Below are 27802 nucleotides of genomic sequence, written 5' to 3' on the forward strand. Positions count from 1 at the left end.
GGCTGGTGCACAGCCCGTGGTGTGTCACCCACAAACTGTGATGTGACGGAGGTGCTTTCCTTCCTACAAGAGCTGTTGGATGGGGGCAGGGCCCCCTCCACGCTCAAAGTTTATGTGGCGGCTATAGCAGCGTTCTCAGAAACAACGCTTGGTCAGTCAATAGGAAGGAACGATTTAGTCATCCGCTTCCTTAGAGGAGCTAAGAGACTGAATCCTCCCAGACCTCCCTCAGTCCCCGTATGGGACCTTTCTACGGTTCTGGAAACCATGAAAGGTGCGCCATTTGAGCCTTTACAGTCAATCGATTTGAAACACCTGTCTTTCAAAACGGTGTTTTTGCTGGCTCTCGCTTCAGTGAAGCGCATTGGGGATCTGCACGGAGATCTGCACGGCGTGCATGGAGTTTGGGCCCAATGACTCAAAAGTTATACTCAAACCTAAGCATGGTTATGTTCCAAAATCCCTCAACACACCGTTTAGGGCGCAGATTATCTCTCTGTCAGCCCTACCGGTCCCTGATGAGGAAAGAGACGCGAGCCTCCTTTGCCCAGTCAGGGCATTACGAGCTTATGTGTCTCACTCGTCTGTTTTCAGACAGACGGAACAGCTCTTTGTTTCGTTTAGCGGACGTTCTAAGGGACTAGCCGCGTCGAAACAGAGCCTATCCAGATGGATAGTTGATGCTATAGCGCTGGCATACGCCTCCAAGGGCATGCAGTGCCCTTTGGGTGTCAGAGCGCATTCCACGAGAGGCATGGCCTCTTCGTGGGCCTGGTCAAGTGGGATTGCCTTGCAAGATATTTGTATGGCGGCAGGCTGGGCCTCCCCGTCTACATTTATAAGGTTTTATAACCTAGAGGTTCCCGCCCTGCAGGCCAGGCTGCTGTCGGTCTAAACTACCAGTATTATCTGACCTGATGCGTTCAGCTCAGAATGCTGCGTTTGCTGAGCACAGCTCAATGTTCGACAGTTTAAAGCTGGGCAAACTGTGTAAGACCCACATTTTTTCCCATCAGTTCAGGCCGTACCCCGCCCTGTCTGTATGATGAAATTCGCGTCCCATCGACGCTACTTTATGTGGAAAAGTGAGGCTGCACCCCTCCTTCTTCCCGGACTCTCTGTGAGTTCACTGAGTGATTGTGCACTATATGTACCCCGGGCTTTCGCCCTTGGGTCTTTGGTGTCAGATCTCAGCATGCACGGCGTTTTACATTGGGTCCCCTAGCGTAAGATATCTTACGCAGTACGAGAGACCTCTCGTAAGAGAACGTACTCGGTTACTAACGTAACCTCGGTTCTCTCTAGAAGAGGGAACGAGTACTGCGTATCTTGCCGTGCATGCACACGCTCTGGTTGCTTCGATGATGAAAAACCAGATAATAGCTGCCTGCGAGCGATATTTATAGGCCTAGACCACGCCCATTTCGGCGGGACGTGACGCAGCGGGCGCGAAGTGCCCTGATTGGGTCTGACGTCACGCCAGGCCTCGCTCGATAGGCTGCTGCAGTTGCCGCAGAGCAGCCAATAGGCGCGCGAGCAACGCTTGCTGCTGCAACGCGTTTTGCATTATTACAAAATTAAGGATAATTTTTGGCTTCAATATCTCGCGGAAAAGGATTTTCCCCTAGCGTAAGATATCTTACGCAGTACTCGTTCCCTCTTCTAGAGAAAACCGAGGTTACGTTAGTAACCGAGTACGTTTTACTGTATATAAGTGTTATTTTAACATCAGTGTAAACCACGGGGTTCAGGTTATCCTACATTAGGTCTATTTAACAACAGAAACTGAATAATCAAATGTAAAAGTAAAACACTGCTTAGTTTTTCACTGTATGAATTATATAAACTGATTAAAGCTTATTAGAGCTAAAAAAAATTATGCATATTGCGATATATACATTTGCGATATTTTGATATATTGTGCTCTACGTGTTGTGTTTGGAAACTGCTCTCTGAAACACTTCTCCTCCATGATGTCAAGCCAACGCGAAATCACCTTGCTTACAATGGACTGAGAAACACCAAACCTTTCAGCAAGATCACCCTGCAATAAATTAAAGGGTTAGTTCACCCAAAAATTGAAATGATGTCAGTAATTACTCATGTTGTTTCAACCCCGTAAGACCTTTGTTCATCTTCGGAACGCAAATTGAGAAAAAAGAGTGAGAGCTCTCAGTTTAATCAAAAATATCTTAATTTGTGTTCCGAAGATGAACGAAGGTAATTACTGACAGAATTTAATTTTTGGGTGAACTAACCCTTTTAGACGCAGCTTCATCAGAGTCATCAGGAGCTGATCCCAAGTATGTAGCTGAAAACTGTCGGTGTATGTACTATTATCATACTTATTATCATCAATGTTGAAAACAGTTATTTACTTTTTTTTTTTTTGGATTCTTTGAAGAATATAAAGTTCAAAAGAACAGCCTTTATCTGAAATTAAAATATATTGTCATAATATTTAATATTATACTTAGTATTATTTTATCAAAAAAATGCAACCTTGGTGAGTAGAAGAGACTTCTTTTAAAAACATTAGGAATCTTACCGATTCAAAACTTTTGAACGGCAGTGTATATAAAACACTGTAACAATGACACCTTCAAATAAAGTGTAACTTTCCATGCAAACGATCACAGATCCATAATGTGGAAGAGTGGGGTCAGACGGCCACATCCTCGCTCATTCAACAGTCAACATAAACGCTTAGCGGCATTCAAGAACCCTGGATGCTTCTGGCGGATCAAGCCTTCTGCTGACACAATCTGTGGTTTAGAGGAAAAATACCTTCTGGGCTCCACCATAGGCTACAGCCTCTACCGCATTCAAGCACATACAACACAATCCCTCACCTCTCCCTCCCGCCAATCTGGATACAGCCTCACTTATCAAGTGCAACATTGTCAGGTGATGGGAAATGATTGGTCCCACGTCTCTGTTGAGCCTGTGGGGAATGTGATAACATGCCGTCAGACATTTTTCCTCGGAAGGCCTCTCACTCCATCTCTCTCTGACTTACACTAACGCTCATTAGCTGAATGTCAGTGCAATTCATATGGGCTTGAAAGTCAATAAGGATAATCCTCTTTACAGTAATTGCACATAGAATTGCAGCTCTGAACATTTTTCTTGAGTGTATTTACTTATTTGCTATTAATTATATTTAAAGGTTATATTATATTATATTATATTATATTATATTATATTATATTATATTATATTATATTATTCATCCAAGGCTCATTGAAAAACATACCTGTGGTGACATGTATACACAAATATATGTTTTATTGCCCTTCATTTAACCAGATAAAACTTTCTGCGATTAATAATCTATTTTACAGAAGTGACCTGGCCAAGAAGAGCAGCACAACATTATCAAAAAACATTAAGACATATCATCAAAACAATAAAAAAAACATTTACAAATTGTTTCTTCCTTTAACAGCTCACTCAGCAAAGATCCAAAAATGTTCACTGACACCAGGGTCTGCAATTCAGGTCATTTTGTAAAAATATTACATTGCTTCTAGTAAAATTTGCAACACTTTCAAAGTGAAATGTCAATTGAACGGCTCTAAAATCATGTTCAGTTTTATCCCAAACAGATGATCGTAAATCTGGCAACTTTTCATCATGTTGGTTGTACATTTTGCATCTGTTTGGAAATTACATGTCTGGTGAGTGGCATTAAAATGTTAAGGCTCAATCGTGTTTGAAAATAACATACCACCTACTCTAAACCCTATCCTGAACCTAACCGATAGTGTGAGAAAAAGCAAACGTTAGATAAAAAATACATTGCTGAAGCAACCATGCTATTTTAGCTTGAGTCTTTGAGCTCTTTTATAGTGACTCGTGTTTCAGAATACCCATGTGTGCCGCATCACAAGTGCAATTCTCTTCCAGGTAGGCTACTGAGCAAGTTCCCCAAACAGCAACATAGTGTCGGCCCAGATCCGGCTCACATCTGGTACACGTGGATTCCACCCATACCAGACGTGGGCCGGATCTGGCCCGACACTACGTTGCTGTATAATTAATAATTAATAATAATAATTATTCATTACATTTATATAGCGCTTTTCTCAGCACTCAAAGCGCTTTACATAGAAGGGGGGGATCTCATCAACCACCACCAATGTGCAGCATCCACTTGGATGATGCGACGGCAGCCATATTGCGCCAGAACGCCCACCACACACCAGCTTACTGATGGAGAGGAGACAGTGATGAAGCCAATCAGTATATGAGGATGATTAGGAGGCCATGATGGACAGAGGCCACTGGGCAAATTTGGCCAGGATGCCGGGGTTACACCCTTACTCTTTCGAAAGACATCCTGGGATTTTTAATGACCACAGAGAGTCAGGACCTCGGTTTAACGTCTCATCCGAAGGACGGTGCTCTTTGACAGTATAGTGTCCCCGTCCCTGTACTGGGGCGTTAGGACCCACACAGACCACAGGGTGAGCGCCCCCTGCTGGCCTCACTAACACCTCTTCCAGCAGCAACCTGGTTTTTCTCAGGAGGTCTCCCATCCAGGTACTAACCAGGCTCAGCCCTGCTTAGCTTCAGTGGGCAACAAGTCTTGGGCTACAGGGTGACATGGCTGCTGACCATGTATGGGTCATAATGTCAGAAAAGCCATACTAGGTCTATATATTGAGCTGGTTATGTGAAGCAAATATTAAATGTATTAGTTTACAAAACTGTTTTCACACACATACACACCGGTTTTGAGGTCATGACCTATTATTGTGGAAGAAACCATCCAAAAATAAGGTGCCCTAAGTGATGTCACGCGTCTTTAAGGCTGACTTTTTTTGTTGTTGTCACATACAGCAAACATCTCCTCACTATCCGCTAGCTGCCTGTCCCCTGAACACACTGTAAAAATACGCAGTCTCTGTAGACAGCCCAGGCTCCACAAATGGCAACAAAAACTAAATGGGCCAACCTGCACCACGAAACATAACAAACAGTGTTCCAGCCAATAACTGACAAGAATGATTTGGGGGCGGGGGTTGGGGGGTTAGTGCGTGTGCACATGAAGGGGGCTGTAGGGAGTGGAGGAGAGAGAAGCATGAAGAGGGAAGTTAGCTAGAGGAGAGATGTCCTAGACAACGACAACGACTAACGTTAGAATTATATTCTCTTGAATTTTGATATGGCCGACACACGACCAAAGAGACAACGTTCCGATGAACAAATAGCAAAGAAGAGGGAAAAGGAGAAGGAATTTACACCGGAAAAGCCTGTTTCAGGAAGCACGGAAGGGAGGGGGAGGGGACAGGATGGGAAGGAGGGAGGGTTTTGTCAAGGAACAAATCGTTTTGTTTGACAATACTTCGAACGTCAACAAGAAGTGACGTCACCCATCATCGCTTAGATCAATTATCTGCCCCTGTAATCCTAAAGTGTGTTTTATACTACATCTGCAGTAATAGCAAACTGCACAAATGTTTTATTGTTATATTTAAGGTGAATAATTTTCTTTCCTCTATTTATTTTATATTATACTGTATCTGGTACTATAGCTGTAATGTGGAGTTATTGTCTAATGCTAATGCCAATGCCACCACAAAGTTACATTTTATTTTTATCTTTTGTATTCATTGTTAAGGCTCTGGCTAAATTCAATGCTATACACTAGCGTAAATAGAGATCTGCAGTGCTTTCTGCTGTTTAACATTGGCTGTGTGATCTGTGTGTCACAGATGCAACCATGTTTTGAACTTTGTGGCAAACAATTGGAAAAGCCTGGAATTAAAGTTTTAGGATTTTGAAAAAATTTTAAACAAAGAAGCATCATATACTGTATAAATGTGGAAATATTTAAGTTTCTGCACAATTTCTAGGAAATGAAATATACAGAATCTCAAGATGCTCTATGGATCATTCTCAAATCATGTTGGAGGGCAGGGTCATGCAGCTTAAGTGCTGCTGTCATTAAAGCAAATGGGACATGCCTGAGATATTCTGAAATCCATTTCATTCAGAAACTGAGAGTGTCATAAGTGCCAACAATTACCTCTGCAATCATCTGATTAAAGTGACGTCAGAATTGGTGGCTAATACATATGAGTGAATAAAACGTATAAAACTCGTTCGTATATTTTCGTACGATCTTCTTACGCCACGATGATGGGTATGTTTAGTGGTGGGATTAAGGGTGGACCTTCTTTTCTAATAATCATATGTTTTTGAATGATTCGCATCATACAAATTCATACGAAATCGGCACCTCATTACATAGTTATGTTTTCCCATGAGATCAGGATGGGTAGTGATGTGGTTGAATGGCTCAGTCAGATAGTCCTCAGCGCCTGTAGACCGATACATGCAGCAGCGACACAGTCAATTGCAGAGCAGTGTACCTCAGATGGTTTGCCCTGAGTGGGTAATGGAGATAAATTAACATCTGTCTTTCCCTGGAAGGACCTCTGCTCATTCAGACAGAAATTCTCCTTTCGGTTCCCTTTCATAGCAGAGCAGTGAGTCAGTAATCCGCAACATCATCACAAGCCATCTGTAAGCCACAGATGTCAGTGCTTTTTGTGACAATTTAGAGGTGAGGAGCCACATGGTTTTCATATCACAGGAGGAAAAGGAGGGGTCTGCTTCTCACACCGCCACCAGACTGTATCCAAACATACCTAGTGGCGGAACGTGATCATAATATGAAGCATGAGTTTCAGTAGAAAGAAAGATTTCTATGAAACTTGTCATCAAGATGTCATGTTTTGTTAATATAAATTGACCCATTATATTAAGGATAATGTACGGTCAGCTGGTTGTTATTACTAAATCACCCTTGTATCACTCTGAATGGACTTATTTTGTGACAATGACAGGCTGATATACTCGGATATACTGTACGCCACAATAGTGATTGCAACTCACGTTTAATGTACATTTTAAGACGACTTAATGAGTCAAAAAGATTTTGTTTTTGTTTTTCAAAGAAAATATTTGAAACGACACGAGGATGGGCAAATGGGTGAACTATTCCATTAAGTGATGTGTCATATTGAGTGCCATTTTGGCCTACCTGTGCTTACATACCTGCTTGAAGTCCAACAGCCTATTCTCACAAGGCCTGTTAACACTTGTTCTTGGAAAAGTCATTTTGTGATGTTAAAATCAGGTAGCAGTAGTGGATGAGAGCCTTGATTACATCTCGTCTCGAATGTCTGAAAGAGCTGATGAGAAAGTAAGTGGAACTCAGCGCATGGGAAAACCTTAAGAGATTGTGATATGTTGCTAATTACATGAGACCGAGGTAAAGGATCGCTCTGTCTAAACAGGAGAGATGCATTACCCCCTTGAGTGAGTATTTAATTGCCTCCTGCTATTTTACCGCGCTAGACAAAGATGACCACGGAAATTTATTTTAGCAATATTCCGAGAAGCAATTGATGAGGTTCATAGTGCTGTGAATAGTGAGTTTATAGAGCGAGTCACCGTGAATGATTTTCATAAAACAGATGATTGGATTTAAAGATGGATCTCTGATAGAGCAATTCATGATCCTATGCATTGATTTTTTGTTTGAATGCTTAATTAAACAGAATCTCCAGGGGTCTAAATACTTCACCTGTGATTTGATGCAAAGTGATGGTATAAGTAAGTAAGTTGTCATTTAGTAAGTTGTATCCAAAGTGATATATATATTTATATATATCATTTTATTTCATAGAATCCTACATGCAAAGCCATAAAGACGTGAATCAAATTACTTTGGATGTTGAGATATGCTGTCAAAGCTTTTAAGACCATTTCAGAAGGGATATAGTCATGTGAAAAAGAAAAGACCCCTATTAAATTATGTGGTTTTATATAAAAAAAAAAAAAATAATAATCTGGTCCTCGGCAGGTCTTAAAATTAGGTAAAGACCACCTCAGATGAACAACAATACATGACATATTACAATGTGTCATTATTTATTGAGGGTAAGTAGCAGTCAGGCACTGCTAATCAAATGCCTTTAATTAATTGATCATCAGCAAGCGTGATCACCTCTATAAAAGCAGAAGTTTTGGCAGTTTGCTGGTCTGGGGCCTTTAGGTGTGTGTTAACACAATGCCAAGGAGGAAAGACATCAGCAATGATCCCTCTGAGAAGGGTTTACGGCCATTTACAAACAATTTTACTACAACACCCAATAACTACACCTCAGACTCGACAGGCCTCAGTTAACATGTTAAATATTAAAGTATATGGCAGTACAATTACAAAAAGATGGGACAAGTATGGCAAGTTTGGAAGGGTTGCCATGAGAAAGCCTTTTCTCTCTTAAAATAACACAGCAGCATGGCTTGGGTTTGCAAAGTTGCATCTGAATAAACCATAATACTTCTGGAACAATGTCCTCTGGATAGACAAGACCAAAGTGGAGGTGTTTGGCCATAATGCACAGTGTCACGTTTGCCGAAAACTAAACACAGCATATCAGCACAAACACCTCATACTGTCAACTGTTCATCACTCTGGTGGAGGGTTGATGATTTTTGGCTTGTTTTGCAGCCACTAGACCTCTTGCAGTCATTGAGTCGATCGTGAACTCATCTGTATACCAAAGTATTCTAGAGTCAAATGTGAGGCCATCTGTCCAACAGCTAAAGCTTTGCCGATATTAGGTCATGCAACAGGACAATGATCCCAAGAACACCAGCACATATACAACAGAATGGCTGAAAAGAGTGTTGCACTGATCTAGTCAAAGTCCAGACCTCAACCCTACTGAAATGTTATAGCAATGTTATAAAGAAGAGTGGGCCAAAACTCCTCCAGAACAATGCGAGAGACTGATACTGTCAGGCAGAAAACAATTCCTTCGTCTTATTGCTGCTAAAAGTGGCTCTACAAGCAATTGAATCATTGGGTGTACTTAGTTTGTCACCCATGGCTTTTCCATTTTGGCTTTATTTTTGTTAAATAAATAATGTAATAAGTGTAATATGTCATTTTTTATTGTTCATCTGAGGTTGTATTTTGCCTAATTTTAAGACTTGCTAACAACCAGATGATTTTTATTATGTTCTGATACGCAAACCATAAAATTCTAAAGGGTGTCCTTTCTTTTTCACATGACAGTAGTATATCATTTCTGAAACATGTCTTACAACACTTATCCAGACACAGGGCTTAAATACATAGGGAACGTAATCTAAGGCTACATTCAGATTGTAGGCAAATGTGACCCAAATACTTCTTTTTTTTTTTCTTTTTTTTTGCGTGACTCAGATATGTTTTTCTAATGACAGTGTGAACGGCACAAACCACATGGAATCTGATCTTTTCATTTCTGATTTGTGCCACTTCCATATGTGGTCCTAAATCTGATCGGATGTTTTGCAATGTGACCACAGTCTGAACAGTCAAATTGGAATTCATGTGACTTTTACGTCACTCTAAAGCAACATTTCTGCGCTCATGGGAGTCACTTCAAATATTTTACACACCCGAAGTTATCAAGACAGTTGCGAAAGGTAGTCAGTGAAGGACAGTGATGTGTCAAGAGCTCACAAGTATTACAGTGACAGCTCTATATCTTAGCAAAACACGAGGGCTCAGATCTGGGCAATAAATTGGAATTGAGCACTAAGGCTCTCAGTGTAAACGTAGCCGAAAAGAAACTGAACAGGTGCATGGAACTAGGAACTATGGATACTAAATAACAAACAGGGAAACTAACTAGGAATTCAGGCAAACAGGAACAGAGCAAACATAGTGAAAATGTAACAAAAACTTATAGCAGAATATACATTTAACAGGTCCATGTTGCATTCATATTACAGTCGAACTGTACCAGAGTTCATTTGGAAGTGGAAAGAGACCCACCTTTGGTCTCTGTCCACTTGTTTGGTGCATGCAAAGTGTGAACACACCCTAAAATTTACTTGAGTGTACTAACATTTCATCATTCACCATTATGATGGTCGAAACCAACCAGATGATTTAATCAAATAACTTTTAATTTTACGATAACTAAATATTAAACTTACAAATGCATTTAAAGTGTATTTATCATGCAACTTTCAAAAGACAAAAGAAAATACAATTTCAGTGGCTTGAGCCCCTGCCACTTTAATCGTGAAAGCGAAAGTGCCCTTTTCGGTCATATCGCAGTTCTCCTAGAATGGAAAGTATAGGATTGTGGGATATCAAAGACAGTGAAGGATACATTTATGCTGCCTTCAAAAATTGATCAGATGAAGGTATCTCAGGAGACAGGAATTGAAGATAACATTGGATTCGTACGCGCCTTGATGCCTACCGTGGAATGCAGCCTTCTACCTTTTCGGATGCAGCCTATAAGGCTACAGGCAGGTGAGATTTTTTAATTATTTAATTTTTTTTATCAGGGTTGGATCTAAACTCCGCAGGACAGCGGCACTGACCGCCGTCACTCAAAAAAAATATATGTGGCGTTAACTTTTTTATGTCAACAGGTTCCATGTAACTGGGTTACGTTGCATTTACGTAAAATTATTTATTTGAATAAACGTAAGTTTATTACATAAGGTTAATCCAATGTAATTTAGTTGAATAAGGTTAACAGTCTTAATTTTGTCCAAAACAATAAAGTTAATTAAGTTCAATTATCCAATTTTTTTTTTTTTTTTTTTACCTTCAACCAAAACAAATAATCCAGTTTCATTATGAGCTTATTCAATGAATACATTCACTTTTTTTCTTTTTTTTTTTTTACAATTTTACAAACATTTCCAACATGAACATGTACAAAATATTTTCTCTGTAAAGACTGCCTTCACTTTTCAAGAAAAAACATTGTTAATGAAATAATAAATAATTAAAAATAAAAGCATGTTGCTTTTAATTGAAATGATTTATCAAATACTTATAAATGTGTTCTGCAAAAAAAGCAGCATACTTTTCTATCAGTTGTTAAAAACATTATTAAAACATATTATTTAAAGGAATGTAACATGGTTGATATTGAAACAAATGTACTGTAACCAGGGTTCCCACACCTTGGTTAACTTCAAATTCAAGGACCTTTCAAGGACTTTCCAGGTCCAATACCCTCAAATTCAATGGACACATTTGTGGCCTCCAACAACAAACGTTGAGGTACCATCGTAGTTTTGTACGAGCGTGAACGTCATGGCAACGTACAACACAAAGTACCTCACGCAGGAAACACTTAACGTAACGCGTAAATGCGCGTAACTAGCGTAAATTAAGCAAGCTAGTATGCATAGGCCATGAAGTGTTGGCGAAATAACACATTATAAGCGGACCGGAGTGAATATGGATTTTTTCCCAGAAAACTTATTGCACAACATATATTCAAGCACTTTCAAGGACCTGTATCTATATATGTTAATTTTCAAAAACTTTCCAGGGCCTTGAAAAAAAAAAAGGTCAGATTCACAAACTTTCAAGGATTTCAAGGACCCGTGGGAACCCTTTGTAACAGCCAACAGTGCAACATTATAAGCAGAAATGGTCCTGACCTCAGATTACAGGAGTTTATTTTTCAGGCAAAGAAGACCAATCATCGAAGAACATTTGCACATTGTTCAGGTTTTCCTGTATTTAGATGCCTTAACTCATGATGACAGCATCTTTGTAAGGATCTGTAGCCTCTGCCCCTTCATGTCTGACCACATAGATCCTAGGGTGGTGTTGATTCATCATGTTCAACATCCTAAAAAAGTCAAATACAAAAAGAAACAATTAACAACAGATCGGGGTGAAAGGGGGAGTTGGCTTTAGAGAAACATACAATCATTTTTAAAAAACGAAATAATTTACCATGCACTCCTTCACAAGGTTTAAGGGGCCCTAGTCCAAGTAAACGGCATGTGCTTGGTGTCATTCTGAACAATGAGACAAATAAGCAGTGTTCAGAAGAATTAACACAATTGCTTTTTTAACACTGATATTTCTACAAGAGCCAACAAAATTATTATCGGCATCTGTGAGGGCCTCAAAATTCAGAGAACACAAGAAAACTAATAAGTGGTTCTAAACCAAAAGCTTTGCTACATCATTTTGGATGTCAGAGCTGTTCCCACAAATCACAAATCTGATGCTGCTGAGAAATAGGGTAAAGCTGCGGACAAGATCTGAAATTAAAACAGAATGAATCATGTATATTAACATTCCTAAGCTTCAAGGTTAGGGATGGGTACCAAAACCCGGTATTAAACAGGCCCCGGGGCTGAATCTCGCCAGCCATTTCTATGTATAATAATTTTAAACCATTTGGCTGTTATGCATTTTTGCTATTCGCAGTCCAGAAGAGAGAGATAGAGAGATAGACAGCACGCACAACAGGACAGCCCTGCTTAATGAGTCATGACGGAAGACAGAACTAAACATTCAAACATTGCCTGGTTACACTTTAGATCTGTGATATTAGTCTGATTTTATTTTAGATTTCGGCTTCCAAAGATTATAAAAATAATATTTTGAGGTAAAACCATTAAAAACTATAGCCGCATTCTAGCACAACTTCCTTCCTTCCCGTCATTTCTTCCTAAAACTCAAACTTAACAGAATCAGCACGATCAGTGATTGTTGTAAAATGCAGTCTAGCTACAGTACTGTTGCTAAAGTTCTGAGAAGAGCCACAATCTCTGCACGTCACATGTAGGACTCCAAAATTCTGAGGAAACAAAAAATGAAGATGTGAGTCATCAAAGAATAATAATAATATAAAAAAGTTCTAGGTTGCCAACTACTAAACTGATATGTAAAAACAAATATTGCATCACAATAAGTGTAATTGTGATTGTCAAAACATTTGGTAACTAACTAGAATTTTATGAAGTTTAGTGACAACATGTTACAATGTTTACATTGTACAATGACTGGTAGGATACCGTTTTTATTATTGCTTGACAAAAATTTCAAGATTTCAAATCCATTCTTGTGATTTGATTCCGATTTTGATTCAATATTGACTACTTTGGATACATGTTTATTTTAAATTTTATTAAAAAAAAATATCTCACCTAATGCTGTAAACATAGAGGGCCCAATCTGCTGGTATTATTAAAGGTTAAAAATAACAAATGAAATTAAATATAATGCAGTTTTTGTTATAATAACAATTATTTAATGACATAAGTAAAAATATAATAAATATGTAATATAGTGCTCAGCAAAATCTCCTCTCTAGCTATTTTTTCTATTCAATTAACATGCTATGGTCATTAAATGGCTTTCCTGAGGTAAATGTAATGTTATGTGACATAATTGTTCTCCTGCTATTATATATTGACCTCTTTCCGTGGTTGAAAAACACTAATTGGTCGATATTATGTATACATACAGTCGGCATCTAGTCATAGTTGGGGGCGTGGCGAGGGTGGAGTCGGCGTGGGGGAAAACACTGCGAGCATCGTGTGTATTTGAATGACAAAAATGTGATATTGCGAGTCATTGACGCCTGCCGACCGGCAACGGTACATTGTAAAATTAACTGCAATAGGTTATGATAGCCCTTATTTATTTAATTAAAAACTGGGTCAATGACCCAACCAAATGGCCGGAGGTGTCGTTTCCAGACATATTTTGTGATCTGGTTGAATCTCCAAGACATCACGGCAGCTGTAGCGGTAACATTAGCCTATAACTCAATCAACTTATGTTGCATACTATAACTCCATAAAACCTTGTCACTTACCAATTGTACGTATGCTTCACTCCAAACTATTAATCCTTTTGTAAAACGGTGATCACTTAAGAAGTTATAAAGTCCTCTAGTAACTTACAGACTGCAGTCTACTCCATAGGTTCACGGCTCGCGTCATGAGCCTTCAGCTGATAACGCTAATGTGAATGAGACATCCCTTATGAAAAACAACTATAGGAATCTTGTAGTATTTTGGGACAAAATATTATAGTAATCTTATAGGAATACTATAGTATTTTGGGACATATTATAGAAGTACTATAGAGGTATTACAGAACATCACATACAGTAACACTACTATAGAAATCTTATTGGATTACTATAGTTCTTTTTCGTAAGGGATGTAGACAAAACTAGCCCACCACTGCCTAATACGAGTTTAACACCCACTACTATATCACACAGGGATCTACTCACACAGTAATATTAACAAAATTTCCTAATTTCCGGTTCTGTGTGTTTATTAGGAAGGATGTAGAACATCAATTCATAATTTGTTTGTTTATTGGCGGTACAGAAAACGACACAGCAACTCTTCGGCATGATTGCCCCGTGTATTTCAATGAGCGCCAAGGCAATGTTTTCCCCCACGGGCTAAATTCACATCACGTGACGGGGCGTTCCCGGGGGCGTTCCCAGACCAACCGTCTGTATCTATACTTTCGGTAAGTTGTACTGCATCTTTAAATAAAAAAGTAACAGATGATCGGTTCACGTGCACTTGAACTGAGGCGCTCAGCGATCTGTCACGTCACATTTACAAGCACCAAACGTATTTTTGTCTGAATTTCGTAATACAATTTACGGAATCTAAGAGCTGATAATTAGTTTAATATTAAAAGTACCTCTATGCTCCGCAATTTTTCTGTGCGTGAGAGAATGGATGTGTGGCGTGAGAGCGTGTGAAAAGTGTCAATTGCGTGAGTCTCACGCTCAATGCACAAACATAAGAACATTATTTAATTTGAACATATACCAACAACAGCCATGTTTAATTCAGTCCAGTGAAATTGTAAATTCTGTCATAATCTTGTGTTGCTCTATACTAATGTGACTTTTTTCCAGAAGAACACAAAAGGGGCTATTATCAAAATGTCAAAGCTCTCTCTTCTCTTTTCCATGCAATGAAATCGCATGGTGAACATGGGCTTTCAAGTATGGACTTGAAAGCCAATGTCTATTACAAAATAAATAAATAAATGTTAATAGATCGTGTTTTGAACCTGGGTCTCTTGTATACTGAATAAAAACACTAGACTAACATATTTAAAGAATTACTTTTCTTTCCTTTGATCACGGTGGATCGACACTAATGCCACTTGAGGAAAAAAGCAAAAAAAACAAACAAAAAAACAAATAAAATAAAAATAACATAAAAATAACATGAAATCTGAGCTCAGTTATCTGTATAGAGAAGATTCAAAAAGCAACAAATAAACACACAAAAAAACATTATCTTTTTAACCTAAATTCATGAATTTCAAATGTCAGGTAAAACAATTGAAATGACTGTCTGAGACTTCCGGTGGCGCGCGCTGCAAGATGGCTGTACAGCACTAGGCTCCTGACTAAAACCTCCTAATTGAACGTTTTTTCTTCACGCTGAGGAAAAATATCATATGTTATCACAGCTGTACAAGTTTTATTTCAAGTATGGCAACTAAGAAATCGAGTTCACCACAGAAATCGGCAGCGGGCTGCAAACGACTCAAAACACTCGAGGACGACGTAGCCTCAATTGTTAACCATGCAATCGAAGCACAACAGGAGGCCATGCGCGAAATGGTTTCCCGCATGCTGACAGAGGCAATACAATCGGCCCTTAAACCATTCAAGGACTTTATCAACGAAAACAACACTGCTCTTCGCTCGATGAAAGAGGAAATGGATTCCTTGAGTAAAAATGTGGCGTCAATCACAACCAAAGTGGATAATCTTCAGGGCAGTTTACGCAGTACAAAAAAGGACGCGAACCTCTGCCTATCTCAGCTTGAACAGATGCAACGAAAATGCAATGACCTCGAAGACCGGTCACGTCGCAACAACGTCCGCCTGGTCAATCTACCAACTGGAATGGAAGGGGACGATCCGGTCGGTTTTCTACAGAAAATGCTACCTAAATGGATCCCCGACCTTTCGGCGCGCTCAAGTCGGATCGAGATCGATAGAGCGCACCGAGTGTATTCGAGTTCCAACTCACCAAAACCACGATCGTTGATATTCCGGCTCCTCTGCTATCCTGACAGACAAGCCATCCTTCAGGGAGCCCGGAAAGCAAAACCCACTTTGCCCGGAGGAGCGCGCCTGGAATTCTACGCGGACTACAGTCATGAGACAGCTCAAAAGAGGAAAGCTTTTTCGACCGTAAGATTCAAGCTTCATCAGAAAGGCGCAGAAACTTTCCTAATCTACCCAGCATCGCTGAGAGTTTCCCACAAGGGTCAGAAATACTCGTTTGAATCACCGGAGAGTGCTGAAAAATATCTCGAGGGTCTTGATGTCGACGCATCAGCCACTGTTCGTAGATCCTTAAACTTCCCGCTGCCGGAAGAAATGGAGGGGTAGACCATAAGGTGACATCGTTTAAGTTTTTTGCTGAACAACAATACATGGACCAATTCTAGATCAGCGTATACGGACTTTAGTTCACCAAAGTGAAATGGTAAATTATTTTATTTACAAATAATTGCATTGTGTCAAACTACTTTCAGTTTTTAAAACTCAAATTTCAATTTTCAAATTGTGCTGGTTGTAACGTTAGATAGTTAATTTTGAAAGTATGGTTAAAATGCGGACTAAATTACAGTCCTTAGTTACAGTTAAATCTGGTTGCCGTAATTCTAGTTATGAGAATAGTGTATGTTTTACAGTTATTATGATTTTGGAATACTTGTTCTTTAATTTAAACCTCCTCAACTGTCAAATTCATTGGGGGCTAAGAAGGTTAATAGTGTTCAGACATTGCCTCGCGATCGCCACAGACGTTTGCTAAAAGGGGAAGGGGGGAGAGGGAGGGGACGCTTAGGCGCTTAAAGCACTCGGGACCTTTTCTGTTTTTGTTTTTGCTCATTACGGTGGGAACTTTAATGGTACACTCAATAACTTGCTCTCACCATTACATGCTAATCTGTGTGTGTATGGTTACTACAGACTATGGTTAAAATAAACATGCTGTCTTTTAACGTCAGGGGGTTAAACTCTCCTATTAAACGTACACGAGTGTTAGATCTTCTACACAGGAAAAAGGTTGATGTAGCGTTTCTTCAGGAAACCCACCTGACCGCCATGGATGCTAAAAGAATGCAAAATAGGCGATATATCCCCATAGTATCATCTAGTTGTAAATCTAAGAAGAAGGGAGTGACAATTTTATTTAAACGTAATTCTAACTTTATTATTGAACACACAGGTTCCGATGAGAATGGTAGAATTGCATATTGCTGTACGATAATAGAAGGAAAGAGGTTAGCATTTGTTAATATTTATGCTCCGAACTCTTATGATGCCTCCTTCTTTCCAAATGTCTCCAAAACCATACTATCTCTCCAAGGCTATTCAATTATCATTGGATCTGATATGAATGCCGTGCTCGACACAGTTTTGGACCGTTCCAATCCTTCAGTTTCAGTAGCACAAGCTCAGTCTTCTACAGCACTGAGATCGCTCATTAAAGATATAGATGTATGTGATGCTTGGCGAATACATAATCCAACAGCCAAGGAATACACCTATTTCTCCCCAAGTCATAAATCATTTTCAAGAATTGATTATATGTTACTCTCATCTTCGTTACTTTCAGGGATAATCAATATTGAATTTCTACCACAAAGCATTTCCGATCATAATGCTGTACTAACACATCTTCAGATTAATACATCTTGTAAACCATCCCGATGGAGATTTAATAATTTTTTACTGCAAAATGAAGACTTTCTTTCTCAACTGAGAGCAGAACTGATTGAATTTATCAATATAAACAAGGACTCTGTTGCTAATCAGGAAATGTTATGGGCTTCCATCAAAGGGTTTTTAAGGAACAACGCTATCTCCTTTTCGGCTAAGCTTAAAAAAATTCATCTTGAACAAATATCACTGTTAGAGAGAAGATGTGGGGAATTAGAAAAGGAATTAAGCAATCAGTTTTCCAATGATACACAACAAAAATTACATTTAGAGAGGGTCGCACTTAATGATCTTTTACGAAGAAGAGCAGAGTATTTAATGCACATTACAAAACATAAATATTATATAGATGGAAGCAGACCGAGCAGACTCCTTGCGCTTACTCTTAAAAAACATGAGCGACGTTTTAACATCCAAGCAATCCAGAGTTCTAAAAATGTTCTCACCTCACATCCCACCGAGATTAACAAAACGTTCATGTCATTTTTTGAAAAATTATATTCTTCAGAAGTGCAACCCAGTAATGATCAGTTAAAATTTTTTTTTGATCAGTTGAGCTTAAACATACTTTCAAAGGAGGAGGCTGACAGCCTTGAATCTGAAATCACCATAGAAGAATTACACTGCGCATTATTAAGTTCAAATAAAGGGAAGTCCCCGGGAATCGACGGCTTACCAGTGGATTTATATCTAGCGCTGTGGGATCAACTTGGCCATATCTGGTTAGATACTATAAATGAGTCCATATTCAAAGGTCGTTTTCATAAAGATCTCAATACAGCTCTAATCACGGTTATGCCCAAACCTGGCAAAGATCATTCAGACTGTTCTAATTATAGGCCCATCTCCTTGATTAATGATGACGTTAAAATGTATGCTAAAGTTATTGCCAGGCGTCTACAGTCAGTGATTCATAAACTAATTGACTCAGATCAATCAGGATTTATAACAGGTCGTTTGGCTTCCGACAATGTTCGTCGAGTTTTACATATCATTGCTGAATCCGAGAAATTAGAAACACCCAGCGGCCTCCTGTTTATTGACGCTGAAAAAGCCTTTGATCGGCTGGAATGGAGCTATCTATGGTATACATTAAAGAAGTTCAATTTTGGTGACCATTTTATTAGAATGATTCAAACTCTATACGCAAATCCCATGGCCAGGGTTTCTACTGGTGGACTCATTTCAGATACTTTTACTATTTGCCGAGGCACAAGACAGGGGTGTCCGCTTTCTCCTTTTATGTTCAACTTATCATTAGAACCTTTGGCACAGTATATTAGACAATTTAAACGTATTACCCCAATTCAGTTAGGCTCATCATCCCATTCTATTTCTTTGTATGCGGACGATACTCTGCTATTTTTATCTGATCTACAACGCTCACTTCCTAACGCCCTTCAAATTATAGACGAATTTGGCATATTATCGGGGTTTAAAATGAATCATCCTAAAACTATTTTAATGCCTCTCAATTCAGATGGTTTTAATTTTTCTATTCCAAGTAATATTCAGATTTCAACACAAGTCAAATATTTAGGGATTCAGTTGAGACCTACTTTGCCCCTTATTTCCAAAGTTAACTATATGTCAATTTATGGGGAAGTTGAGTCAGATATTAAAAGATGGATGTGTCTGCCTTCATCTCCATCCGCCCGAATGTCAACAATAAAAATGAATATTTTGCCCCGTATCAATTTTATTAGCTCTATGCTTCCTCTCCCCCCACCAGTGAATTATATGAAAAAGTTGGACTCTTTACTGATAAAATATATATGGAATGGAAAGCGTCCTCGTATTAAGTGGTCTACACTTCAAAAAAGTAAAATAAAAGGTGGAATGGGCTGCCCTAATTTTAAATGGTATCACTGGTCTTTTATCCTGCTCTCAGTTTTGAAATGGTTTGATTCAAGCTCACAGTCTTCATGGAAACAATTAGAAAAAGATCGTATTTCACCAATTCGTTTGCAAGATTTTTTATTTTCAGGCCTTTCGCACAGGAAATGCTCACTGTATTATGGTCCTATAATTTCCTACACTCTTCAAATATTCAAAAAGATTGAAGCCTGTTTTGCATCTAAAACTTTATGGCACACTCATACCCCGATTTGGCACAATCTGAACTTACTTTCTGGCGGTCAACCTCTCGTTCAGCCTTCCTGGTCTACAAAAGGCATTCTAACGTTAAACGACATAAAAGGGGAAGATTCAATTTTGGATTTTCATGACTTAATAGGAAGATTTAATATCTCGTCTAACACTTTATTTTTATATTTCAAATTACGTGCCGTACTAAAGGCCCATAAGGTACCTTGGGGTGTAAATCTTCATACTCACCCGGTGGTGAATTGGATCTCAAACGCACCAAGCACAGGAATTGTGTCATATTTTTATCTCTGCTTTCAAAATCTTAATACAGAGAACTTTTCTAAAGCTAGAGCTTGGATGATAGATCTGAAAGTTTCTAACAGGACAATTGAATGGAATACAGTGTGGGATAATACATTCCATGCATCCACAAACCCAAACCACCAATTCATTCATTTTAAAGTTATTCACAGGGCATATCTAACCACACGCATACGACATGTAATGGGTCTATCACCACACCCATATTGTAATTTCTGTGGACCGGGTTGTGTGGACACTTTGGTACATATGCTGTGGGACTGTCCAGATGTGCAAAAATTCTGGGATAGGGTGCTTGATGTTTTGTACAAGGCGTCGGGGATTTGTATCCCAAAAGATCCTGTTATTTTATTGTTGAATGACAATTCTCAATTTCCTCTATGTGAGAAGGTACGGAAATTCTGGCTAGCTGCCATGACCGCCACAAAAAAGTCTCTTGTTCAACGATGGAAACCTCCCCATGACCTTTCTATTAAACATTGGCTTCACTCTTTACTGGAGATATTATACCTGGAGCTGTCATCTGCACGGACCAATCACGCTAATCCTAGGACTGTGTCGATGTGGGAGAAATGGATATCTACAGTCAAGACATTTTTAGCTAATTAATCTGCAGCTACATATGGGTGTTACCATTAGCATTATTTTATTTGTCTTTCTCTGTATGAATTTTATTTTATCCCTGGTTATCCCTTATCATACTGCTCAATGTCCCGAAGTGCAATGGGGTGGGTGCGGGAGGGGGGCTTTAGAGGGAAATTAGTAGTCGTATAAGTTTTCTTTACTTTAATGCAAATACTTTGTAAACTCTTTCAAAATAAATAAAAACACTAAATTACAAAAAATGAAATGACTGTCTGCTGATGAGCCATATAAACCTTTGGGGGAGAAAAAAAAGAGAACAAATTTTACAGTGTTTGAACGCAGACAAAGTAGGAAGAAACCTGTCAAACGAAAGGGTGCATCTTCAAAGAGAGAGTAAGCTGGAACTGTTATTTAGAGGAATGAACTTTGGTGAATAAGTGTGAACAAATGCAGCCACTGTGAAATGGAGCTAATGCACACAGGGCCGAGAGCAGAGCAGAGGCTTCTGTTTAATTAATGATGGAAACAGAGACTCCGACTTCTCAGACAGTTACTGGCAGAGCCTAGGAGGATGAGAAATGTTATTTTTAAGCAAGCATTTTCTTCTTCTGCTTGAGGCCTCTAAATATGCATCACCTCAAAAAAACTGATGAACAAACAGCTCTGTCCCTTGAAACATTATTATTTTGGAGTTAGTTCCCTTTCAATGCATCAGTTTGTTCATTAGTGTTATAAAACACTGTACACAAGTATCCAATATATACAAATTAGCCGTGTGAGTTGCAGGGAGTTGAAATGTGCAGCCCAACCTCAGAATCACTTGTATCAATACAAGGATAACAGCTCCCCCAGAGGCCAAACATTGATCCTGCCGCTCAGAAGAGCTGAGCATTTTGCACATCCTTCTCATTCAGAACAAGTCATGATAAAGAGCCAGTGATGTGTAACATCCTACAAAAGCAATAATGCATGCAGTCAAATGTTTGCCACAGAAACAACAGACGTTTGTCTTAATCTGTCAGAACCCAGAGTTTTAGACCAATGCTTTTGAGAACAAACAAGCATATTCAATATTTCAAACGGATTTCAAAGACGAGACGTCTTGACAACAGAGATCAATGTGCTTAATAAATGAATAAGCCTCCAAATTACAACAGAAACTTTTATGGAAATGAGATTATGGATAAGCTTTCGGATCTGTAGTTGCAAAACGTGACATTTTTATTGGTGATGTGGCCTTTCTTAATGAGGAGTTCGTGTAAACGTCAGCCTTTGCTGATGCTTGTTTAATAATTCTGGGATGTGTTAGAGGATTGTGCTCAAAGCTTTATGATCCGGTCTTAAAGAAAATCTACACTGACGCTGTCAACAGGGAGCCGGTGGCAAACAGCGCCACTCTTTCTCTCTGCGTCTGTCTGTGTTGGGTTTAATTTGGCATGAAGATCATACCAGTCCCTCTCTTAAAATGATGAAAGTGTCTGATTGTGCAATTTGATTTAGGTGGATTAATGCAGTGGTGTTACTGCTAAACACGAGGAGTGAAGGTTACTCCGGAGAGCTGGATCTCAGAGTGTGTGTTTACATTTTTGTTGCTCTATTAATGGTGTTTTAATTAGAGCATGATTGCGTTTCTCGAGCGGAGGGAAAAACATCCTGATGCACAGATAAAACCCTCAAGGCCCGCGTCTGTGACTTATTCAGTGTCATTGCGGAGGGGTAGACTGTGCCTGACAAGAGAAAAGAGATAGACTTGACAGAGATGAATAAACATAACATGCTGATTTAATGCAAAATGAGAGGTCCTGAAACAAGAGTCAGGGAGTAAGATGACACAATTTTTTTTCTTTTATTTTAGCCAGCCTAGGATAGAGAAGATGTCAAGTAAGTTGTTTTTTTTGTTGTTGTTTTTTTTTTTAACTGACATACTTTCACAACACTGTTGATTGTGAATAAAACCAGCATATGAACTGGCATTATTTATAATCTCTCATTCCAGATATGTTATAACATCAACATCTTACTATTCAGGCCTCATTTATGTCAAATAATTATTGAGTTTAATATGATGTGACATTAAAGTTTTAAATAGTAAATAGGACATCTATATCAGCAAAGATGTTGCTTTGTGATTTGTGATTTTTTAACCATAAGGAATGTGATACATTTTGTATAAAAAAACTCTGTAAAACTCTGATTGTAAAATTAAGAATACTTAGGCTAAATATTTACACATTCAACTGTTCATTCAGGTAGTAAGTGAGTAGTATTTAATACTATTTCAAAGGAAGTTAAAAAAGTTTATATCATTATGAACTGGTATATATATATATATATATATATATATATATATTTATATATATTTATATATATATATATATATATATATATATTTTTTTTTTATATATATACAATCAACTATCCATTTAGGTAGTATTTACTATTCAGTACTATTTCTAATGGAAATTGATATCAAGAAGTATGAAATATTCACATACACTGCGTGTAATAATAACCTATGTAGGCTATTTATACTCAGGCTATACAGTATTTATACTAGCCACTGTTCTTTCCAATGAGTGTACTGGATTTAGTGTTCCATACGATGTATTATAAGGAAATTTGTAACATGGCCTTTATCAAAGTTTTTATAATTATGCATGAATAGAAATAAAAATTAAGAACTTGCACACTTATATACAAAAACTACACATACACACACACACCCACACACACACACACACACACACACACACACACACTTATATACATTTATATATATATATAGGCTATATTGTTTAAAATAAACTGCTTTGATATCTTAGCTGGCTTTGTTGGCTGGTGGTTTTGGGTGCTTTGCCAGAAGACCATCTTAAACCATTAAGCTAACCACGGTTTAAGCTGGTTTTATCTGGTTTATGCTGTTGTCATTTTTCCCAGGGGGATTCAGTAAACGCGATTTAGGTTTCAACGGTTTAGTTTCAATACCAGAGAACTGTTGAGCATTTAATACTGTCTAAGACTGAGTTAATTGCGACTGGGAATATCAAAGTTATTTTTCCTATAACTGCGTTTCAAAATTGTAAAATCGAAAAACATTCTCTATAAATGTATTCTAAAACACTAAACGGTCTGTTGTGATTCAGGTTATGCGCGCTTGCCGTTTCGCGCAGTTTTTTTCCAGGACGAGGCTGAGACGCGCGAGATGCTTCAAACACACTCGCAGCTCGAGACTCCAGCACGCGCCGTGCAAGAACTGAGACACTCCGCCAGCCACTGCGCATCCTCTCTCTCTGTTTCATATCGCTTCAGTCGTAAGGGAGGGAGAGAGAGAGAGGCGTCTGAGGAGGAATCGTAGGTGAGGTTTTGGACCACAGCCGGAGAGGTGGAAAAGATCGCGCGCCTCGCACACATTTGAAGGATGCGCTACCGCGCGCAACGGCGCGTCCTGTAGAGATACAGCAAGCTTACGGGATTGAAGCGTCTGGGGTTCCTTTTCTATCCATGTTTGGCTTTGTTCAAGAAAACCTGTCACTATTTGACACTCCGTGAGCAACATCACTTTACAGACGGGAGAAGAGGAAGGAGGAGTGAGCTGTTTCTCTTCTTGCAAAATCCAGAGTAAGTCGGTGTGATTTCTGCTGAACATGCTGCTTATCACTGCAATTACAGCTGCGCCGAGAGTTTCGTGTGTCCCACCTGAAGCAAGTTGCACGGTAACGATGCACGCATAAACACCGCAAGTGCTGGTTTATATCTTACTGCATCGATGTATTGGAACAAATGTGCAGTTGGCACTTAAACGATCAGAAATGGTGGAATGCCTGCATTGTGAACATGCATAGATGTTCAGCTAGATGTTTATATTCACCTAGGTTTCAATAGTAATGGAAAACCTGAAAAAGAAAATGGTAACACTTTACAATTAGGTTCATTAGTTAACATTAGTTAATGTATGAACTAACATGAACTACTGTAACAATTAACAATACATTTGTTTCAGTGGTATTAATCTTTGTTAATATTAGTTAATACAAATACAGCTGTTCATGGTTTGTTCATGTTAGTTCGCAGTGCATTAATTAATGTTAACAAATACAACCTTTGATTTTCATGTTGAAATTAATATTAAGATGAATAAATGCTGAAGATGTATTGGTATAAATTAATGTCAACAAATGAACCTTATTGTAAAGTGTTACCAAGAATATATATATTTATTACATCAAATTGTGATTTCCAGACCCTGAGAAGTCATTGACATTTTTATTTTTTTATATTTTTTTTACAGAAAATATATATATTTCTAGTTAAAACATTGTCTATGATATTATCAGTAATAAATCCATTGGTCAAAAGGTGTGGGGATCCCTGAGTAAGTTCACAAATGTGTTTGCATGCAAGGCGGTGTTGAAAAAACTTTTCAACTGAGTTACTGTCTTTCTTCGCAAAAGTTTTGTTGCATTGCTACTCTGCTTTCAATGTGTTGATAATTCAGATGAATGATGATATTGACCTCATTAGTGATTTGTTCACTCTTGGGGGAATAGATAAGCTGTGATTGATTTGAACAGTTGTCCAGTTGTAACAGTGCCACTGTCAAGACTACTCATTTTGGAAGCAGAGTGAGTTTATTTGCAAAACTTTGTTTGTTAGATTATTGCCCCTCAAGAAGAATGTTGGTTATCACAGAAACAATAGTGCAATTCTGAACATTTCCACTCTTTGCTTTCGGCCCTGCGATGTCTTTCCTCTTTTCAAAGTTATCCTCGGACTGAAAATATGTCACGGAAATGTCCCATGAGCAAGCTTTGGAAAGTTTTTAAACTGAACTTTACTTTGATGTAAGCTCTCCGCTTCTTGCTGAAACACTTTCATTCAGTATTTGTTCTCGTGTCTTGCTTTCAAAATGAAGACGATTCTGTTCGTTGTGCTGTTGTTGAACTTGTGTGATATTTTCTTTACTTTTTTGATGTATACTTTGTTGGACTTTTCTTTTCTTTTTTTTTTTATCTTTGTTCACATGCTTGTTAGCTGGTGAACAAAAAAACAACAACAACAAAACTGGTCGATCAGTACACTGTAAAATGGCTTTGTCAGGTAACCTAAAATAACCTCTAATTTAACTGGATATATTAGAATATGATTCTGAATGACTGAACCATCTAGCTCACTTTAAGGATCAAGTACTCTAGTTCATAATTGTGGTTAGAGAAAAAGAAAATTCTCTTTGATTCATAAAGAAATTCTCTTTGATTCTCAAGAATACAGTTCCGAAATTGCATAGCAACCCATACATAAGCTTGAGAGAAATCTAGGCCTACTCAATTTAGTATTTTTACATGATGCAGTTTAGAATTTGCATGAGAACTTTAAGTATAAACTTGAGACTTGTGACAGAGCTGACCATCTCACCAGTGGTTAACATTTTGAGCAGCAGATATCAACCAAGTCTCTTGCATATTGACTCACATTACATTTACATTAACTGCGGTGAATGCTGATATTATTCCACAACACAAAATGGTTTCTTAAACTAAATTACATGTTTTCGATCCCGATGGCCTCCAGCAGTCATCCGATTTCCCTGGAAAATATTAGATCCATAAAGATGTGTCTCCCTTGTTCATTTTTCTTTTGTCTTGCAGTTAAATTAGTGTGTAACACTTTAATGAGGTTGTTTTAGCTTTGCGAGTAAATATGAAATTGGAGCACCCTGCTGTTTTGTGGGTAGCAAGTTGATTAGATTCTCCTTTGCGCACACAGTAGGAACGTAAAAGGCGTCTTGCATTCATTGGGTACTTTGATTTTAGTACCCGCAGAATCCACATCAGGGGCAGCCAAGACTGGAGATCTGAGAAGAGAAATAGCGCCTGCGTGCATTTTCAGAGTCTGGTGGTTATTATTTTAGAGATGTTATGTTTGCATACCCATAATACAGCTGCTCTTTGCATTAGAAGATATTAATATCCGTTTCTGTCTCCATTCATTGTCTGTTTTATCTTCTAAGCATTGCAGCAGTGTGCAATTAATGAAATTAAATGGCATGCTGTGCTTTTATTTGTGTTTTGTCCACTAAGTTTTATTAGAGGATATGAATCAAATATTAGCAAGGCTCAGAAAATGTGAGTAAATATTTTGCCTCAAAAGAATTATGCAATGAACTGGGTTTGCAATAAAAATAATGTTGTTTTCAATATTTCAGTTGAAAACAATGAAAGAATTGCAGCATTTTGGCAAGGGATTTTCAGACCCCAGCATGCTCTGAGTGTAAATGGAAGGTATACGTTTATGTTAGATAGGTAACTAGATAAGTAACAGGGAGTGCTTTGTAGCTAGTTTGTTGATGTTGTTGTTTTTAGACAAAACTGTTGCATACGTTGTTTAAATTAAAGAAAAAAAATGTGATTTAATAATTTAATTCAGTTTTGTTGATGTCCCTTACAGTGTAAGCCTAATACATTATTTATTTATTTATTTTTACTTGGAATGTGTATATTTAATAATAATAAACATATATAATAAAACAGACCCAAATAATATAATATAATATAATATAATATAATATAATATAATATAATATAATATAATATAATATAATATAATGCTGTCTTATTAAAACCAAACTGAATTTCTTACGAAGAAAGACTTCTGACTATCTTTACAACAGTGTAACATGTTCTTTTTTATGTGTGTATTCTTTGGCAAAATGTGAATTTGACCCTCAATGGGACATCGTCATTTATAAATGACTATTATAAAATTGCATTTAAAATACAATAATATTGTTCAAGCTAAATAAAAATTTTAATTACATTTTAGTCATTTCATATAGAACTTCATATGTAAATGCATTATTCCTATAGCCTGGCAAGCCAAACCTACATCAAGATGTTAGGTCTGGCAACTCACCATAGACACGGTTCAATCCGAGGGGGCGGGATAAACGGCTGTCTTTCAAATTCCCTGTGCACGCAATAGGACAGTGCTTCAACCAACCAGAGCCTTTTCCCAACAGCGGAGCTAACGTCAGTTGATAGATTCAACTTTTGAATCTGGCCGGCAAAACTATGAACACATCTTCCTTTTTTAAGAATGACATAAGTGCCGTTCTTTGCTCTTTTCTCAAAGAAAAACTTAACTCCAAGTCCTCCAGAGTCGCGACCAAAGCCGATTCGAAAGACTGTTCGCTAGCAGCAGCAGCCATTCTTTGTCTTCAAGTAGCAGGGAAC

General features: G+C 38.2%; 1 protein-coding gene across 2 annotated transcripts in view; it reads left to right on the forward strand.

Annotated features, from left to right (window-relative positions):
* Nucleotides 1–23765: 23765 nt before the first annotated feature.
* cntn5 (contactin 5) overlaps nt 23766–27802 on the forward strand; it is a 305321-nt gene continuing 301284 nt past the window's right edge. For both annotated transcript variants that reach the window (XM_082182883.1, XM_082182882.1), the window contains exon 1: nt 23766–24191. The gene's annotated coding sequence lies outside the window, so the exon portion shown is untranslated. The remainder of the gene's footprint in view (nt 24192–27802) is intronic.

Source organism: Leuciscus leuciscus (genome assembly GCF_965113295.1).
Source record: "Leuciscus leuciscus genome assembly, chromosome: 10".
Classification (NCBI taxonomy): Eukaryota; Metazoa; Chordata; class Actinopteri; order Cypriniformes; family Leuciscidae; genus Leuciscus; species Leuciscus leuciscus.